Source organism: Cupressus sempervirens, chromosome 7 (assembly GCF_028749045.1).
Source record: "Cupressus sempervirens isolate cs-2001-9-10 chromosome 7, ASM2874904v1, whole genome shotgun sequence".
NCBI lineage: Eukaryota > Viridiplantae > Streptophyta > Pinopsida > Cupressales > Cupressaceae > Cupressus > Cupressus sempervirens.
Window position 1 is genome coordinate 502,679,772 of NC_143124.1, and position 16,239 is coordinate 502,696,010.

Genomic DNA, 16,239 nt, shown 5'->3' on the forward strand with positions numbered 1-16,239 from the left:
ACCTATGTTTTCTATTGGAACAACAAAATATACAACAGACAAAAAGTAGAATATGCATCAGTAGGGACCCAAACTTGCTTTATGACCCTTTTTTGGTGTTGTCATATAGTGTGTATGCACTATAGCATGTACACACTATAAAGTACATATGCATTATAGTACGTATGCACTATGTGAAAAATAATCTCTCCCTATCCCACCATCCCCCATCCCCTACTCTCTCTCCCTACTCTTTCTCTCCACTCCCATCCCCTACTCTCTCACTCTCTCTCCTCTCCCATCCCCTACTCTCTTTCTCTCACTCTCCCTATCCTACTCCCTCTCCCACCACCTACTCTCTCACACACTCTCTCACATCCCCTACTCTCTCTCTCGCTCTCCCTCTACTACTCCTCCCACTACCTATTTTCTCACACACTCTCTCTCCCATCCCGTAATCTCTCTCACTCTCTCTCCTCTCCCATCCCCTACTCACTCTCTCTCCTCTCCTATCCCCTAATCTCTCTAGTTCTCTCTCTCCTCTCCCATCCCCTACTCTCTCTCACTCTCCCTCTCCTACTCCCTCTCCCACTACCTACTCTCTCTCTCTCCCATCCCCTACTCTCTCACCCTCTCTCCTCTCCAATCGCCTACTCTCTCTCTCTCTCTCTCTCTCTCTCTCTCTCTCTCTCTCTCTCGCTCTCTCTCTCTCTCTCTCTCTCTCTCTCTCTCTCTCTCTCTCCCATCCCCCTCTCTCCCTCTCCCATTACCTACTCTCTCTCTCCCATTCCCTACTCTCTCTCCCCTCTCCCATCCCCTACTCTCTCTCTCTCTCCCTCTCCCATCCCCTACTCTCTCTCACTCTCCCTCTCCCACCTCCTACTGTCTCTCCCATCCCCTACTCTCTCTCACACTCCCATCCCCCCTCTCTCTCTCCCTCTCCCATCGCCTACTCTCTCTCTCCCCTCTCCCATCCCATACTCTCTCTCTCCCTACTCTCTCTCCTCTCCCATCCCCTACTCTCTCTTTCTCTCTCTCATCTCACATACCCTACTCTCTCTCTTTCTCTCCCTCTCTTACTCCCTCTTCCACCACCTACTCTCTCTCACTCTCTCTCTCTCCCATCCCCTACTCTCTCTTTCTCTCTCTCCTCTCCCATCCCCTACTATCTCTCGCTCTCTCTCCTATCCCATCCCCTACTCTCTTTGTCACTCTCCCTCTCCTACTCCCTCTCCCACCGCCTACTCTATCTCTCCCATCCCCTACTCTCTCTCACCCTCTCTCATCTCCCATCCTCTCTCTCTCTCTCTCTCTCTCTCTCTCTCTCTCTCTCTCTCTCTCTCTCTCTCACACACACACACACACACTCCCATCCTCCCTCTCTCTTTCCCTCTCCCACTACCTACTCTCTCTCCCATCCCCTACTCTCTCTCTCTCACTCACACACTCTCATCCTCCTCTCTCTCTTGCTCTCCCTCTCCCACTCCCTCTCTCACTACCTTCTCTCTCTCTCTCTCTCCCATCCCCTACTCTCTCTCTTACACACACACACTCCCATCCCCCTCTATCTTTCTCTCCCACTCCCTCTCCCACCACCTACTCTCTCTCTCTTACTCTCTCTCCAATCTACTACTCTCTTTCTCTCTTGGGCTACTCTCTCTCTTTCACACACACACACTCTCATTCCCCCCCTCTCTCTCCTCTCCCATCCCCTACTTTCTAGATCTCTCACACACACTCCCATCCCCCCTCTCTCTCCCTCTCCCACTCCTGCTCCCACTACCTATTATCTCTCTCTCACTCTCTCTCCCTCTCTACTCTCTCTCCCATCCCCTACTCTCACTCTCTCTCTCTCCCATCCCCTACTCTCTCTCTATCACCCCTAATCTCTCTCTCACTCTCTCCCATCCCCTACTCTCACTCTCTCTCTCCCATCTTGTACTCTCTCTCTGCCACCCCTACTCTCTCTCACACTCTCATACTCTCTCCCATCCCCTACTCTCTCTCTCTTGGGCTAATCTCTCTCTCTCTCTCTCTCCCCTCTCCCATCCCCTACTCTCTAGATCTCTCACACACACTCCCATCCCCCCCTCTCTCTCCCCCTCTCCCTCTCCCTCTCCCTCTCCCACTACCTACTATCTCTCTCTCACTCTCTCCCTCTCTACTCTCTCTCTCTCTCCCATCCCCTACTCTCACTCTCTCTCCCATCCCCTACTCTCTCTCTCTTACACATACTCCCATCCCCCCTTCTCTCTCCCCCTCCCACTCCCTCTCGCACTGCCTAGTGTCTCTCTCTCCTATCCCTACCCTCTCTATCTCTCACCTCTCCCATCCCCTACTCTCTCTCTTTCACACACACACAAACACACCCATCCCCCCTCTCTTTCTCTCTCTCTCCTCTCCTCTCCTCTCCCATCCCTACTCTCTCTCACTCGCTCTCCCTCTCCCACTCTCTCTCCCACCACCCTCTCTCTCTCTCTCTCTCTCTCACTCACTCACTCTCACTCTCACTGTCTCACTATTTTCTCTCTCTCTGCCACCCCCTACTCTCTCTCATACTCTCACGCTTTCTCCCATCCCCTACTCTCTCTCTCTCTCACACACATTCCCACCCCCTCTCTCTCCTTCTCCCACTGCCTACTCTCTCCCTCATCCCCTACTCTCTCTCTCTCCCTCTCCCACTTCCTACTCTCTCCCTCATCCCCTACTCTCTCTCTCTCCCCTCTCTCATCCCCTACACTCTCTCTCTTATTCCATCCCCTACTCTCTCTCACTCAAACACTCTCATCCTCCTCTCTCTCGCTCTCCCTCTCCCACTACCTACTCTCTCTCCCATCCCCTACTCTCACTCTCTCTCCCATCCCCTACTGTCTCTACCACCCCCTACTCTCTCTCACTCTCACACTCTCTCCCATCCCCTATTCTCACTCTCTATCCCATCCCATACTCTCTCTCTCTCTGCCACCCCCTACTCTCTCTCTCCCATCCCCTCTCTCTCTCTTGCTCCCTCTCCCACTACCTCTCCCACCACCTACTCTCTCTCACACTCTCTCTCCCATCCCCTACTGTCTCTACCACCCCCTACTCTCTCTCACTCTCACACTCTCTCCCATCCCCTATTCTCACTCTCTATCCCACCCCATACTCTCTCTCTCTCTGCCACCCCCTACTCTCTCTCTCCCATCCCTTCTCTCTCTCTCGCTCCCTCTCCCACTACCTCTCCCACCACCTACTCTCTCTCACACTCTCTCTCCCATTACCTACTCTCTCTCTCCCCTCTCCCATCCCCTTCTCTCTCTCTCTCTTTCACACATACACACACTCCCAACCCCCCTCTCTCTCTCTCCTCTCCCATCCCCTACTCTCTAGATCTCTCATACACACTCCCATTCCCCCTCTCTCTCCCTCTCCACTCCCTCTCCCACCACATACTCTCTCTCACTCTCTCTCTCTCTCACTCTCTCTCTCTCTCCCTCTCTACTCTCTCTTCCATCCCCTACTCTCACTCTCTCTCTCCCATCCCCTACTCTCTCTCACACTCTCTCTCATGCCCTACTCTCTCTCTTACACACACTCCCATCCCCCCTCTCTCTCCCTCTCCTACTCCCTCTCCCACCACCTACTCTCTCTCTCCCCTCTCCAATCCCCTACTATCTCTCTTTCACACACACACACTCCCATCTCCCCTCTCTCTCTCTCCTCTCCCATCCCCTACTCTCTCTCTTACACACACATACTCCCATCCTCCTCTCTCTCTCACTCCCACTCCCTCTCCCATCACCTACTCTCTCTCTCTCTCTCGCTCTCTCTCTCTCTCTTTCTCTCTCTCTCTCTTCCCCCATCCCCTACTCTCAATCTCTCTCTCCCATCCTATACTCTCTCTGCCACCTCTACTCTCTCTCTCACTTTCTCTCTCTCCCATCCCCTACTCTCTCTCTCTCCTCTCTCATCCCCTACTTTCTCTGTCACCCCTACTCTCTCTCACACTCTCTCCCATGCCCTACTCTCTCTCTCTCTCTCTCTCTCTCTCTCTCTCTCTCTCCCCCATCCCATAATCTCTCTCTACCACCCCTACTCTCTCTCTCACTTCCTCTCTCTCCCATCCCCTACTCTCAATATTTCTCTCTCATCCTGTGCTCTCTCTCTCTACCACCCCTACTCTCTCCCATCCCTTACTCTCAATCTTTCTCTCCCATCATGTACTCTCTCTCTACCACCCCTACTCTCTTCCATCCCCTACTTTCAATCTCTCTCCCATCCCATACTCTCTCTACCACCCTTACTCTCTCTCACATGCTTCCTCTCTCTCCCCTCTCCCATCCCCTACTCTCTATCTCTCTCTCTCTCTCTCTCTCTCTCTCTCTCTCTCTCTCTCTCTCTCATACACACCCATCCCCCCTCTCCTCTCTCTCTCTCACTCTCACTATGTCTCTCTCCTTCCCTCTCTATGCATTATTTAGGTCTTAATTGTGCATGTGCACTAAATCATGTATGCACTAAAGCACACATGCACTATTAAGACTCAAATTTTAAAAAGCTTTGAATAGCACGTGTGCACTATTTAAAGCTTTGCATTCTACCAAGCCTAAGGCTTGGTTTTTCCTTGGGGATCCAACCCAAAGGTTTGGAGTATGTAAACTAGTCTAAGACATGTTTTGCTACAAACATACAAAAAGTTATTAATTTTTGTTGTGTTCTCTCCTTCAAGTTTCCTCATGGTTGAACATCGATAAAATTAGGTTACATGACATTGTAGGTCTCTGTGTTAGCTATATAACCATATAATTAATTTTTTTATTTGAACTATTTCAAGCCTTTCAACTATAATTTCTTTTGAATGTATGTCCATTTTTTGTCAACTACCAACATGTACTAATTGGGCTATAGATTTTAGCTCGTTCATCAAATTTTGCAACAACTTATTTTTTAAAAAACTAGACTCCATTTTACACAATTTGAAAAAAAATAAATTTGATTTTAGATTAGTTTTCAATCATTTCTAGGGGAGCACACAGATATTTCACATTTTTTGGATGTGTCTAATTAAAAAATTCATTAAAAAAGATACACATAAAATTACCCAAAAAATCTAGGATAAACTATAGTGTTACGTAACTTTTGACCAAAGCGATTAAAGAATTTCAAAAAAAATGCAAAAATTTTAGGGGGGCCACACTTTGTACTGTGTTTTTTTTTTTGGAATAAATAGTACCACTTTTTGTGACCCCCTTTTTTGAGGACCTAAAACTAAACTATTTTGAAAAAAATTAGTAGTTTAGAAACTAGATTTAAAGAACTACTACTTTTTTTTTTGTCACATCTTAAAAATTTTAGCATAACTATCTTTAAATTCTTGTTGGAGTTCATAAATTGCTGATTTCAGAAAAAAAAAAATGTGTTCACTTATACCCCCCTTTTGGAACCACAACTTGGTGCACTTACCCAAGCTACATTTTCCACAATATAGGGATCAAACTAGGCATCTATTAAATTGAGCTTAGGAGACAAAAAAAAGTAGACCTTCCTCACGGCACAACTTAAAATTCTTGGCACCTAGGAAAAACTTTGGGAAAGACCATTTTATGAAGTGTTGGAAGTAATGCATCACTTAAAGAAGTTTAAGATAGCTTACAAGTATGAATCTCATATTGGTTTTGATAAGGTAGTGAAAAAATACTTAGTCATTATCTATCAATATTATAGTGCAAGCTGAGTGATCAAAGCAAGCCAAGCAATTAGTGTGAGCTAATTGATCAAAGTGTATCGAGCATCAGTCGTCAAACAATACATACTGAGTAATATACCTATTATGTGTTGAGTTATTCATGAGTCAAGCAGACTATACATGTCAAGTGATTCAAGAGCTAATTAGACAAGGTATGCTAATTCATTCAAGAATCGAGTTACAACATTGTGAATATAGTAATGGTTGAGAATCGGAGCTTTCAGATGCCGAGTGAATAGTTTTGTACATAGTTTTCTATAATGGCACAAACTTCTATGTAAACCATTTTTAGGCTGACTTAATGGTTGTTTTATGATTCAAGAAGATATGTATGGAGGTATATTACAAATCCCTATCCAGTACATGCAACCAATCAAGTTGAGGGATGTTCTAAGCAGTAATGTGGATCAACCACAACTGTTGATTCCCACCTATATTTACTTAAGGAGGAAAACCCTTAAAGGTTTGTATGAGAGGAAAAGATAGTGAATACAAAGAAGGAGATGAATGCTAAGTGCAGAGAGAGCATTCATGGTGGCTATGGAGGTTGTCATAATGTTCTAAATTGTAGAATTAGTTAGAGAGAATGGAGGAAAGTAGATAGAGAATAGAGGAGACATATCTAATTAGAAGGGTCAAGGATTCATCAAGAAAGAGAAGATCTTGCATCTAGCAGTCGAGTGCTAACCAAAGGAACAAGATGCTAAATTATTCTAATAGATGATGTAGAGAAAATGTCCTAACATAGTAGTCCTAATAGGCTTATGTAAATCTCTTAACCGAATGTTTTCCTTATTGTAAGTTAAAGTCCTCTAACAAGGTACACTTTTACCAGGGTTTTGAAATCTTTTAACAAGATGAGACCTAACAATAATTCTAAGCCTTTAACACAACAAACCTTTTTACAGGGTAGATCATATTTTATGGTCAAACTCATTATAACCTTAATTTGCTACACTTTATAGCTATAGTAGTGAAGAATTGTGGGTGCCATCCCCACCTCAATTTTACCTTCTCATTGGAGGGTATCTAGGTAACCAATTTATTGTGTTATGTGTTATTTATTTCATGTTATGGATGAACATGTATAGTTAGCTATTTCATTTTACATGCTAAATTATGAGATAGATGTGTGGGGAATGTTTTATGGTTAAAGTTTTGAAGTATTGATTCACCCCCCACCACTGCCCCCCCCCCCCCCCCCCCCCCCCCCCCTCCTCAGAGTTTACTTTTATTATTGTTATTTCCAACAATTGGTATCAGAGCCTTATTCTCTAGAAAGGAAAGCTTTATAGCTTTGAGGAAAGATCTTAAAGATGGAAGTCTACAAGTTGGGAAAGACTATTGAGAACCAGAAGATTGAAATCTAGCTTGTTGTACACCAACACATGGAAGCAAGAGAAGAATTGTAGTATTCATTGAGAAGAAGGAAAGTGATAGCTATTGAGAAAAATGACACTCACTACCAAGAATAAACACTATTAGATTATTTGAGAATGGAAACTCAAGTGAGTTTGATGAGCATTTGCAAATCAAATGGAAAATAATGGTGCCCTAACTCAAGAGGTTAGAAATCTAAAGATAGAACAATAAGTCCAATCAATATTACTATGTGAGGTGATTGAATAGAAAAAGAAATATGAGGAAGAAAAATTCATGATTGAAGATGACAAAAGAGCATTGGCCATTACACTAGAAGAGAAGAAATCAGATATGCAAAAGATTGCTAACATGCAACTGGATACAATGAATCAATTGATGATTTTATATTGCATAAAATGTAACAAAGGAAATAAACAAAAGCAACTAAGTTTATTCCTACATATCTATGCAAACCTCAAATATGAAATACATGGAGAAAGCATGCAAATGTATTGAAAATAAAAGAAAATAAATAAACTTAATCTACTCAAAACAACACATGAAAACCTCCCCAAAATGAAGAAGTGTTGATGTTGTTGTTGTTGAGGGTATGTGGTTGCTCACAAATCCTGCAACATAAAAATGGATTGAATTTTACTTGTGCAAATGAGGAGAGGGTTCTTCTTTTATAGGAAATGAGATGAAATAGATGGCTGGGATTCAAAAATGAGATTATGGGATATGATTCCTCGAGATCAATGAGGTGTCCATAAGGTGAAGGCCAAGTGGATTGGGGTTTTGACCATTCAAAGGTGGTAAGATGCTCACACATGTGTGAGAAACCTTTTATGTGATGGATCAATTACATGTGTAAGAGGGTTGGAGGCTCAAGGTTTCTCACACTTGTGTCAACAAATTTGTTTCACATGTGATGGGGGACAAATGTCTAGGTGTGTAAGAGTCACATGTCACATGTGACTAGGGTTTACTAATCCTTTGATTAGGATTGTGCAAATTATTAAGGATATGATTAGATGGGAAACTAGGATTAATTAGTGGGTAAGTAGATTGACCTACGTTTGACGGATGGGTTAGGTTAGGAAATTGAGAGTAGGTGAAGGTTAAAGTTAGAAGCCATGTGCTTAAATAGAATTAAATAGAATATTTAATTACAAGTGGAACTAAAAGGGATTAATTAATTAAAATAAGTCATTTACTTAATTAAAGTGAAGGATTAAGATGCAAGTGGGATGAGGGGAAATAGGCTAGGATTAAATAAATATAGGGAATAAAGATGAATGTAATTAAATAAATGTAAATTTATTTAATTAAAGGTAGGGGTAAGGCTAAAATTAAAGAAATAATAAATATATATTTAATTAGTCAAGATAAGGGTATTTGTGCTCAATTGGACAATTTTAGGTGTCTACAGATTACAAACCATAAATTGAATGGAAAGGACATTGAGATCACAACCCTAAAGTTATAAAATAAACAATTAAGGAATGAACTAAGAGAAGAAAAGCAATTTTTTGAAAGTTTTAATTAACCTAGTGAAGCCATCAAATACTTTGAGAAACTAATCAAATCTCCAAGATCTAACAATGATAGATTGGGTTACACCATTACTAAGGAAGGAGAATCATCTAAAAGTGGTGAACAAATAAATAACAAAGGTAAGAAATACAAACCCACTTGTCATAATTGTGGAAATTTAGGTCATACAACAAATGTTTGTAGGAGCAACAATGAAAATCATAACCCTAAGCAAAAATTCAAGGGTTATTGTCATAAGTGCAACAAGCAAGGACATTAGGCACATGAATACAAGACCAATACCTTAAGCACACAAAGATTTGAAGGATACTACCACAATTGTTAGAAGTGTAGATATAAAGCATATGAATGTAGATCTAATGCCAAGTGGACATCAAACAAGTAGAAAAAGGTACAACAAAATGGAAAATCCTATGATTGGGATTACAACACAAGGTACAATTGTCACTATTTTCAAGAATATGGGCATGTTCCTAAGAATTACATTAGAACACACTTCAGAGGCAACTACAATAGATGGTTGAGTGAGATTACATGCTTTAGTTGTCTCAAGATTGGTCATATCAGCAAAAATTGTCTAACTAGGTCACTAGTGCCAAGTAATAGAAATAATAAAGGCAAAGAAAAGGTCAATGTGGAGAAGGTCAAATAGCAGATGAACAAGACATAGAAGAAGAAGGAAGATTGCAGTGTCTCAAGTTCAGATGAGGTCACTTCATCCAATGTATCAAGCAATCACATCACCCCCAGCTAGGAAATCAAAAGGTATGTAAGAGATTGATATTTCAAATGTTATATTATAAATTAGTTCCAAGAATATAAGGTCTAAAAAAAATGTATATGTATGAATTAAGATGCAATGTATTGGTTAGAATCTAGAATAAATCTATAGTTTTATTAGTTTTCATGTTGTTGTCGAGAGATGGAATGGTATTAGTATTGGCCAAGCTCACTATGTTAGCTAAGCATACTAGAAAACATGTATAAGTTGAGTTAGTGGGAAGTCCTATGATAGTCAAGCTTACAATTGTGTAGACACTAAGAATTTATTGTCGAATATGAAGGGTTATATAGTCAATTTTTGACTCATTTGCATTCATCGATGATTGAAGAGAGCATGAAGAGTACAAAGGAAAATTGGAGAAGGAGTTTCTAGTGTTTTTGAACTAGATTTAGCTACAAATCATCATATTCATCAGATTGAAAATGCATTTCACAGTTTCCAAGTTACGTTGTTTGAATTTTTGGAAACCCTAGTTGAAATGGCATCTAGCTCATCTGTGAATGTTAGAAAAGAAGGAAAAGAGGTTTTCAATGTACAATTGATAAGTAATGATGTGAGACAACCACCTTTTCGAGAAATATTTGAGCTAGCATACAAAAGAGACCCATCTGGTGTGTTGTCGATGATACCACTAAAAGTCTTAATGATTCAAGATGTCAAGTGTTGTTACATGGGAAAGATACGAGAAGTAGGTGAAATGGAGATAAGGGATGCCTACAAAAAGATTTGTGATAAAGTCTTGAGGGAAGAGTACAAAATCATTGAACATAAGAGGTTAACTTGTGCCCTAGATTTTTCATAAGTATTCAAGGTCAAATGGGTAAGAATTGTTTTCAGCCATATTCATGATAACTTTATTTGGTTAAAGAACGGACTAATTAAGCTCAAAAAGAGGATCATCAACCAAGTATCAAGGTAACCTACCCTTGATAGACCTAAGACCATGAGGAGCGATGCAAAGGAGACCATTGAGAAGAACACATGTGTAGTGTGGAAAAAATGAGGGATGTCTATTACCACAATCTCAAATCCCTTACTTTCCTTTGTAGTGAGAGTGATTTCTCACAAGTTCTTTTAGTCTAGCTAAATGAACAGTGTTTCTTACATGGCCATTGATTTGGGATTCAAGATAGTAAAGAGGGACCATTCCTATGACCCTTCTGAGTCACAACTACAATAACTAGCAAAAAAATTGGAGGCCATAAGGAAAGAAAAGAGTGCATCTTTCAAATTTGGTTCTTTATTGGTCTACATATTCTTCTACGTGCATAATACATTTCCTACATTTGGAAAAGTTGCTTGGAAGACCAATAGGTCTATTCTAGTGCATATTTCAGAATTCGTAGAGCAAATAGGTGACAATTTTGATTCGGTGATGACAAGTTATTTTGAGGATTTCAAGAAATCCATGAATCAAAGGTAAAGGATCCCTATATCCTTGGTGGAGAAACACTATGATGATATTTATTTATAAGTGGATGTTAACCACACATATGTGCAAGCAACTATACCTAGGGTCAAATGGCTTAAGCCCTTACCATATGAGATCAATGTAGATGAGGCCTCTGCAACAATTATAGCCTTATTGATAGAGGACATTGATAAGAATTCCACCTCATTAGGGAACTATGAGGAAGCCAAATCAAGAATAACTATTTACTTGAAAAAAAGATACATTTCTTAGGAAGAAGAAAAAAATTGTTAAAAAGATGAAAGATAGATTTGACGAAGGGGAAGAAGAAGAAGAAGAAGAAGAAGGTGATGATGAAGAAGAGGAAGAACAAGTTCAAGCCCCATTAGCATTAACACAAGGATAAGGAGAGGGTCTAGAAGAAGATGTAGAAGGTGTTGAGGGAGAAGAAGTCGAGGAAGCACCTCAACCAACTCATAAGAAGAGGAAAGATAAGGAACAAATAGTGGAGAAACTAGAGAAACCTGTGAAGAAGCCACAGTGGAAGCCTACAGTGCCTACTACTAGGTCTAGCACAAGGGCAACCACTATTCAAGTGAGTGAAGTTGTAAAGGCTAGAGGAAAGAGGACTCCTAATATAGAAAAGTTGAGTGAGCCTACTAAGAAAACATACGAAAGATTGAAGAAAAAGTCTAAGCCTAAACCAAATTTAGATGAAGAGAGGATAGTGTCAGATGACTTGAGCCAATTCAAAGTGGTAAGCCGCAATCCCTCCACTAATATTGATAATTTGTGTGAAAATATTGTTATAAATGTAGATTTGTTTGGGTTCACACATATAAAATTTGATAAGCTAGGGATCAAGGATAAGAATAAAGTTGAAGAGACCATTTATGACATGATAGAAAACTTTCAAATCCACTCCACTAGAGTTTTCCAACTCATTACCTAAGAGTTTATATGACTAAGTTGAGCAAAAGTGGTAATTTAGTTTGACTACTGGAAAAAAAAAATAGAGGCACAATTATCGCAAGTTATGCTTGTTTTGGACAAGTAGATGATGGCTAAAGCCATCAATAAGTATAAGGCAAGATTTGTGCCTAAATATAGAGCTTTCAAGATTTCAAGGAATAATGTAGAAAAGTGGCAACACAAAGCACATTATTTTGGAAGACAATTTTTGGGATACCTATCAAGACAATTGAAAAGAAAATAGATGAAGGAACAAAGGGACCTAAGGAAGGTAATACAAATAAAGATGTTCAAGATACTGAAGTTCCAGTCAAGGATGGTGGTGTGGATGGGACTAAGGAGATAGTAGCAGAAGAGGCCATAGCTAAGGATGAGTAGCAAGATGTACCATATGTACAAGTGTCAAGTGTCATCCCTCCACACACAGACCTAGTGAGTTTATAGGACATAATAAAAATCAATGATGTTCTTGACACATCAACTTAGAACATCAATCCTTTGACTAAGGAAGATCTCAAGAAGATATTGGTTGACTTTGCCACAGTAGAAAAACTATGCATAAATCCTATATTAGTGAGAGTAGATGCAATTGAGGAAGAATAATTGACATTTGTAGGGAAGAAGCTAAGAGAAACATCCAATATGCTCCCTCAATCCATAGAGGCACAATGTAATGCTATAATAGAGACACCATCTACAATTCCCACTATAATATTTTAGATGAAAGAGGTTGAGGGACAACATATAGACACATCATTTCCTAGCCTAAACAATTTAGGTTTTCCTACCATTGTTACTATTGAAAAGGGTGGAACTAAAGTTCATATAGGACATGAGGCAAGTCATGTACCTGCTCCACAAGTTCAAGGTAAAGTTCAAAAATAAGTGAAGAAGGATAGTATGACTAAAGAGTCAGAGATGACTATTAAGCTAGAGGAAAAGATTGCTATCAAGACATTGCTAATCTTACCAATCTTTGTATCTCCTCTTACTAGTCATAGTCTTCAAAGATTGAGTACAGACACTACTCCACTACAAATTTTATGGCCTAGTCCTAGCACATCCCATGTAGAAGATACATCATTTGGGGATGTAAGTCTAGATGAGGTGATTAAGTTACCCAAGTTTGATTTGTCAAAAATCACAATTGAAGAGATGAGAATTCTACAAGAAGCTCTATAGAGAAAGAAGAAGCAAGAAATAATGAGAAGGGAGTATAAAAAAAAACAATTTTTGCATGAAATTAAAGACATATTTTATGATGCTTTCAATCTCCTTGAGATGAATGAGGACAAGCCTATCATTGAACAACTTGTCAGTATTGTTGAAAAAATAAAAGATGAAGACTTGGATGCCAATGTGAAAATATTAGAATGGTTTGAGAGGAAATTTCATTCAAAGGTACTTGAAAATATTTCTAGTGCTATTGCACTCAAACAGGTTGATTTGGCAACCAAAGCAGAGAGTGTGAAGAAGGTGTAAGAGAATATTTTCTCTGTCTAAACCAAGCTATGTGATGTAAATCTATTCACATAGGAATTTTAGAGGGATGTTGACCAACTACAAGGAGATCTAAATCTTATAGATAATACCTTGAAACTATCTCTTGGTCAAAGTCAAGTCTCATTTTCAAAGATTGCTATCCACACAAGGTAGGCTTGTCGAGTTGCAAGCACAGGATGCTACTATTAGAGATACCTTGATAAGTATCAAGTCCACGTTGACCCCTCACATGGAAGTGTTGCATAGAAATTAGCCTATGCTAAGACATTAATAAAGAAGGATAACCAACTTTCTACTCATTATGTTTTAGTTGACCTTACTATTGAGCTAGACATTTAGTATCAATCTCTTAAGGTAGCATGCAACAATTGGGATGCAACCCTAAAGATCATAATGAAGATCCATAAATCCTTTTTGGATAAACACACTATTAGTGTATCACCCATGACATAAGTGTCAAAAAGGGGATTATGAAGTTTTGAGTAAGGGGGAGTAATAATGCAGAAATAGGGTACAACAAATATACTTACCAGGAGTATCAAATTCAGATATAGAAAGGAAATATTTACCCAAGGGGGTTAATAGAGAAATGGAGAAATATAGAAATAAGGTATGATAGTTAGTCATCCATCTTGCAAAATTTTGAAGTTTTAAAATTTTGTATGAGAACAAAGTCACACACACACACACACACACACACATATATAAAATCTTAGTTATGCTCATAATAAGATTTTTATATGCATGAAAACATGTTTTTGTCACTCATGTCAAAGGGGGAGATTGTAATCTTAGATTGGTTTTGACAAGGCAGTGAAAAAACACCTAGTCATTATCTATCAATATTGTAATGCAAGCTAAGTGATTAGAGTGAGTCGAGAAGTCAATTTGAGTTGAGTAATCAAAGTGTGTCAAGAAATAGTGGTCAAACAATCCATGCCAAGTAATATACCTAGTATGTGCCAAGTCACTCATGAGCCAAGAAAACTATACATGTTGAGTGATTCAGGAGCTGAGTAAACAAAGTATGTTGAGCCATTCAAGAAAAGAGTTACAACATTGTGAATATAGTGATGGTCAAGCATCAGAGCCTTCAGATGATGAGTGAATAACTTTGTACATAGTTTTTTGTAATGGCACAAACTTTTATGTAAAGCATTTTTGGGCCAACTTAATGATGGTTTTATGATTCATGAAGATATGTATAGAGGTATACTACAAATCCTTATGCATTACATGCAACCAATCAAGTTGAGGGATTTTCTAAGTGGCAATACAGATCAACCACAGTCATTAATTCTTACCTAACCCTAGCCCACATATGTTTACTTAAGGAGGAAAAACTTAAAGAGTTTGTATGAGTGGAAAAGAGAGTGAATGTGCAGAAGGACATGAATGCTAAGTAAAAATAGAGCATTCATGGTGGCTATGGAGGTTGTGATAATATTATGAATTGCAGAATAGGTTAGAGAGAATAGAGGAAAGCAGATAGAGGATAGAAGAGACATATCTAATCAAAAGGATCAAGGATTCATTAGGAAAGAGAAGATCTGTCATCTAGCAACTGACTGCTAACCAAAGGATCAAGGTATTGAATCATTCTAATAGGTGATGCATAGAAAATCTCCTAATATTGTAGTCCTAATGGGCTTATGTAAATCTCTTAACTAAGTGCTTTTTTTTATTGTAAGTTAAAGTCCTCTAATAAGGCACACTTTTAGCAAAATGTTGATATCCTTTAACAATGTGAGACCTAATAGTCTTTGTAAGCCTTTAAAAAGGCATACATTTCACAAGGTAGATAATAGTTTATGGTCAAAATTATTGTAACCATAATTGGCCACACTTTATAGCTGTAGTAGTGAAGATTTGTGGGTGTCATCCCAACCCTAGTTTTACCTTCTTATTGGAGGGTTTTTGGGTAACCAATTTATTGTCTTATGTGTTATTTGTTCATGCTATGGATGAACATGTGTAGTTAGCTATTTTAGTTTACATGCTAAATTATGAGATGGATGTGTGGTGAATTTTTTATGGTTAAAGTTTTTAAGTGTTGATTCACACCCCCCATCCTCTTATAGTTTAATTTTCTTATTGTTATTTCCAACAAGATGATCTAGTTATACTGATCTGCAATGATGGTCTAATTTGTTGTGTTCCAAGTAGTCTATCTAATATATAAACAAGGGTGGGTGATTGCAAGAGATGTGTGTTTAATGTTAGAAGTCCTCCATAGGTTCTCAAGAGAATATGAAAGAGACAAGAGAAAAGGTCATAATGACAATGATAAGAGAAAAGGCCACATATTTACCTCCATTAGTAGGATCCACAAGTTTTTAGAAAACCATGAAAGTGATGAGAGTGAAGATTTCCTTGAAAGCTCTCTCAGCAAAATCCACCATTTCTTGGAAAACTGTAAAAGTGATGATAGCAATGGTCTACCTCATATTGATAGCATTCTTAGCATAAAAAGACTTCATCCTCTCCTTAATGACATTTTCAAAGATATGTTCAAGTTGGAGAATCAGATACCATTTTGGACTCTAGACAAAATTAGGGTTTCTTTAGGCTTTTGATAGATAATTCAACTTTGGATATACACAAAAAGATATTTCCTGCAGTTGCTTCATGATTTTATTGTGGAAAAACCAATCCTTGGTCGAAGTGAACCATTACAGCTAAAAGGTAATGTACTACTAAATATTATGTCTTCAATATCTTTAATATGGAAGACAGATTGCATATTAATCTTTTTTCTATTCCCCTTGTTTACTACATGGTTGTTGTGGCATTGGTTAATGTTGCACTATCGTAAAAGTGACATTCTAATAGAGCACATGGGTAGCATCCCTATGGAAAAAGAATTGAAAAGTGTTGGAGTTAAGTTTAAGAGTTTGAAGAATAGGGGAATCTATCACATTTATTTTAACAACAAAAATTCCACAT